This window comes from Aethalodelphis obliquidens, unplaced genomic scaffold, assembly GCF_003676395.1.
Source record: "Aethalodelphis obliquidens isolate GAN/ISIS:26980383/991018 unplaced genomic scaffold, ASM367639v1 scaffold414, whole genome shotgun sequence".
In the NCBI taxonomy this organism is placed as follows: Eukaryota; Metazoa; Chordata; class Mammalia; order Artiodactyla; family Delphinidae; genus Aethalodelphis; species Aethalodelphis obliquidens.
The window spans coordinates 7,948-13,160 of record NW_020838328.1 but is presented as its reverse complement, the minus strand read 5'-3'; the positions used below and the strand labels follow the sequence as shown (position 1 = coordinate 13,160).

The window sequence follows — 5,213 nt, the reverse complement described above, 5'->3', positions numbered from 1 at the left end:
CTTAATATAACCAAAGCGATATTTGTTTACTACAGCCAAGTTGAAAACATACTCTCATTATGTGCAATCATCTGTTTTTGGACTCTCTATTCTGTTTCATTTACATATCTATCATTGTTGTAATACCACTTTATCATAATTATTACAGCTTTAAAATAAACCTTGATATTTCCTATATCAAGTCTTATTAAATTATTCTTCTTCAAGAGTATCTTGGCTATCTTGTCTTTTGCACTTTTTGTATGCATTTTAGAATTATATTGCCTGTTTTTTTTTTTTTTTTTTTTTTTTTTGGTTTACTTTTACAAAAACCTTTCTGGGGGTTTGATAGCATTGAGACTAAAAATCAGTTTGAAGAGAATTGGCATCCTTATCATATTCAGTCTTCCAATCCATGAACATGGTATACCTTTCTGATTTGAGGATGTTAAAAAATGTCTCTCACTAAAGTTTTCTAATTTCCTCTGTAGTGGTTCTGCACAAAATTTATTACATTTATCCATAAGCTCTTCATATTTTATATCATTATATATATCAATAAAATTTCATTTACTGATTTGTATTGTTGATGTATAGAGTACCATTGATTTTTGTATAGTTCCTTTGTATGTGTCTGTCATAATAAACTCTCATGGATTCTAACAATTTATCTGTAGATTTGTCTGGAATTTTTTGAACACAGTTGCATCATCTTTGAATAATGACAGTTTTGTTTTTTCTTTCCAATACTTACTTGCACCTTTTATTTCTTCTACTTGTCTGATGCTATAGAATAGGGTATCCCAAATAATATTGAACAGAATTGGGAATAGTTCCTGATTTTATAAGGAAAGGTTAAAACCTTTCACATTTGTGTATGAGGTTTGCTATGGGGTAGTTTTTATCACTTTAAAAGAATTATTCTTCATTCCTAATTTGCTATTTTTATATTGCAACTGCATCTTGAATTTTATTGCATGCTGCTCTATATCTAAGCTTATATTTTTTCTTTAATCTGTTAGTGTGGTGAATTACATTAATTGAGTTTCTAGCATTAAACTACCTTTGATAGCTAAGATAAATTAAAATTAGTCACAAAAAATTGTCCTTTTTGCATATGACTGCATTCAGGTGGTAAGTGACTTATTTAGGATTTTTGTGTTCATGAATCTATGTTCTATGAGTGAGACTGGCTTAGAATCTTCCTTTTTCATAGTATCCTTGTTGAGAATTTTATTTATTTATTTATCTGTTTATTTTTATTATTTTTTGTGGTATGCGGGCCTCTCACTGTTGTGGCCTCTCCTGCTGCGGAGCACAAGCTCCGGACGCGCAGGCCCAGTGGCCATGGCCCACGGGCCCAGCCGCCCCGTGGCATGCGGGATCCTCCCGGACCAGGGCACGAACCCGTGCCCCCTGCGTCGGCAGGTGGACTCCCAACCACTGCGCCACCAGGGAAGTCCCAAGAATTTTATTTTTTAACAGCTTTATTGAGCTATAATTGACACAAATTCTTATTAAGTTCTGGTATCAAGATTATGTTTACTTCCTAAAACGTGCTGGAAATTGTGTCTTATTTTCTATTTATATCATATTAGAATTAGTTGTTCCTTGATTGCCTTTTCTTATGAAGAAATCTGATCCTAATGCTTCTTTTTGGTCAAATAATTGTTGACTGTTGATTCCATCTCTAGGATAGTTACAATATTATTCAGATTTTCTACTTTTTCTGGTGTCTGTTTCAATTTAGAAAGTTTTTTTTTCTATGATCCCTTTTGTATCATTTAGATTTTTTTTTTGGCACATGAATTGAAAGAAAATAATGAACCAATTTCACCAGTTTAAGGATATCATGAAGCAGAAATGCAGAAGTCCAGAGCAGAAGTAACCAAACAACAGGAGGCAATATCTAGATAAGAGGAGGAAAGGGTGCCACCCTGAGCTGTTTTGTGCAGGTCTAAGAATGAGTTAAAATTTTTATTTAGGCGGAGGAGGGGGACGCGGTGAGGGGGGTGGTGGTCAGCTTTGGTGTATGTGTTGGCCAGTTCTGAAATCTCCTTGAAAGATCCCTACATTGAGGAAGATCAAAACAACAGTCTTTGCCAACTGGGAAATGGACCGTTTGAGTTCCTTTAGCATGTTTCACTCGAGGATTTGAGTACAAGAAACATCAAAGTGATCACACTTACGAAGTAATGACCTCAGATTTTCCTGTTCTTGACCCCAGCTGGACTGCTCAAGAAGAAATGGCCCTTTTAGAAGCTGTGATGGACTGCGGCTTTGGAAATTGACAGGATGTAGCCAATCAAATGTGCACCAAGACCAAGGAGGAGTGAAGCATTTCATCAGTAACCATCTGTTTGCATCTACCCTGCTGAACCTGAAGCAAGCAGAGGAGGCAAAAACTGCTGACACAGCCATTCCATTTCACTCTACAGATGACCCTCCCCGACCTACCTTTGACTCCTTGCTTTCTCGGCACATGGCAGATTTCAATGAGGAATTTGACAATTATTCAGAAGAGGACTTGAGAGACATTGATTTTGTTGAAGATGACTCGGACATTTTACACACTCTGAAGACGGCTGTTGTAGATATCTATCATTCTAGGTTAAAGGAGAGACAAAGGAGAAAAAAAATTATAAGAGACCATGGATCAATCAACCTTAGAAAATTTCAGTTAATGGAACGGCGGTATCCCAAGCTAGTCCAAGACCCTTCGGAAACAATGAGGCGATTTGCAAGGATAGTGGCGCCAGTGGAGCATGACAAGTTCATTGAAAGCCATGCATTGGAATTCGAACTCCGAAGGGAAATCAAGAGGCTCCAGAAATACAGGACAGCAGGCATTACCAATTTTTGTAGTGCCAGAACCTAGGATCACCTCAGAAAGACTCCAGAAGAGGAACGTCTCAAACGCCCTATGCTCCCAGAGGTTCTCCAGTACATCCAGGACCGTAGTGCAGTGGCTGCGCCAGCAGGCTGACGTTGATTCTGGCCTGAGTCCTTCCGTACAAATGGCTTCGAATTCAGGTAGACGAAGTGCACCGCCCTTGAACCTCACTGGCCTCCCTGGCACAGAGAAGTTGAATGAAAAAGAGAAGGAGCTCTGTCAGATGGTGAGGTTGTTCCCAGGAGCCTATTTGGAATACAAATCTGCTCTACTGAACGAATGTAACAAGCAAGGAGGCTTGAGACTGGCACAGGCAAGAACACTCATCAAGACAGACGTGAACAAAACATGGGAAATCTATGATTTCCTCATCTGAGAAGGACACATCACTGAAGCCTGAGGCTCTCTGGGCCTAGTGGGCCAAAGGACAGTACGGGCATTCTGGAGTTTGTCTCTGAGCTGAATTCTCCTTGTAAAAAGAGGGGAAGAAACAAAGGAAACCTTAACTTGTATGAATGTCTACTTTCTTCTCCACCCTGCTTTAAAATACTCCTGTTGTTGGTACTGTGCTGCAGAGTTACGTGCTAGATAAGCTATTATTAATTGTGTGCGGGCACTCTTTCCTAACACCTCTTGTAACGAAAACAAGAACCATGGTACCTCACATCACAGTGTTGGTAGACATAGAACTAAACCAGTCTTTAGTCCCAGGAGTCCAGCTCAGATCCTTGTACTTGCTTGGGAGGTTGGTTTGCTGATTGTCTGTTTTGCCTTCAAACATTACAGACAGATTTAAAATAAAGAGGTTATAGAGAGAGAAAGCTTTCTTCTTATGTCTGAGGATTTTTTTTAAGCTGACAACTTATGTTTATGAGCAAAGAGGAGGAAAATCTCCCCATGATGGTCTTGTCCCAAACTGCATCTTCAACTTTAATGTCTGGCTTTGTAACCTGCAGTCTGGCTGTCTAATCTGCAGTAGACTTTTGAGGAGGCGGCACCGGATATAAAATGTCTCTGTTAGTTTTAGAATTAATGGATTAAAATGTTTTGCTACTTAATTTGTGGGTGTGTCAAATATTCTGGTAACTAAAGCACACTTAGGGTGTTGGAGGCACACCTCATCATGCTGCACTGTCTCTGCTAACATGTGTGTCCTGGGCTCACCCTGTTCTCACCCTTGGCTTCCCTGGGTGCCAGACCCCTGTGGATGGAGGTGATGCAATTAACCTCAGTGTTGCTTAGATTAAGACCTAAACCCTAATTTCTCAATGGTGAAAGGCTAGCCTACAATAAGGAGTTACTTGTAAAACAAAAGGAAAGCCTTTTCATATATGGAACTCTCTAGATATGAGGGTGAGTGACCCCACCATATTTGAAACTTCGTCCTCAAATCTTTCTGCACAATAAGAAGCCAAACTCTGAGTCAGGGTTTTCCCTTTTCTGTTAGAAGCAACGTTGTATAGAAATACTTCAGAATCCGCACAAATTACCTCCAGTAGCTGACTGATTCTTTAATTCCTTCAACATTCAAAATATCTAATTCACATATTACATGCTTTGTTGGAAGTATCTGCTCAAACTTCTTGACTGATGTAAATATGCATGCAGTTTGTTAATAGATTTCATCTATGGGGTAACAAATGAAATGGAAACTCTTAGGATCTGAGGGAAACAGAATAAAAGACTTCAGTGTTTAAAAAAAATTTTTTAGGGCTTCCCTGGTGGCGCAGTGGTTGAGAGTTCGCCTGCCAATGCAGGAGACACGGGTTCGTGCCCCAGTCTGGGAAGATGCCACATGCCGCGGAGCTGCTGGGCCCGTGAGCCATGGCCGCTGAGCCTGCGCGTCCAGAGCCTGTGCTCTGCAACGGGAGAGGCCACAACAGTGAGGGGCCTGCGTATCGCAAAAAAAAAAAATTATTTATAAACCGTATCACAGACAAAGGACCTTTCTCTATAATAGATAAAGAGTGCTTAGAAATTAAGAAGAAAAAGGTTAATGACTATATAGGAAAATGAGCAAAAGAAATGAAGTTTTCAGGTAAAGAAATATAAGTGGCTTTTAAAATATGAAGAAATGCTTGAAATAATTCATGATAGAGAAATGCTAACTAAACACTTCAGCAATGTATCACTTCTCACCCATCAGATTGATAAAAATCTCAAAGATTTTGCTCATGTTCAATTTTACTAGCTGATCCAAATTTACTTTCAAATAGGTTGCATGAATATATACTCTCACTAGTAATGTGTGAGGGTTTCTTTTCTCTACAGATCAACAAGAAAAAGATAGACCACCCAATTAGAAATGAGCAAGATGCTTGAATAACAGAAAATTAGAAAA

At 39.0% G+C, this 5,213-nt stretch overlaps 1 pseudogene; it reads left to right on the top strand.

Annotated features, from left to right (window-relative positions):
• The first annotated feature begins 1,802 nt into the window (after positions 1 to 1,802).
• On the top strand, positions 1,803 to 3,689 carry LOC113616724 (transcriptional adapter 2-alpha pseudogene; annotated as a pseudogene).
• Positions 3,690 to 5,213: the final 1,524 nt, after the last annotated feature.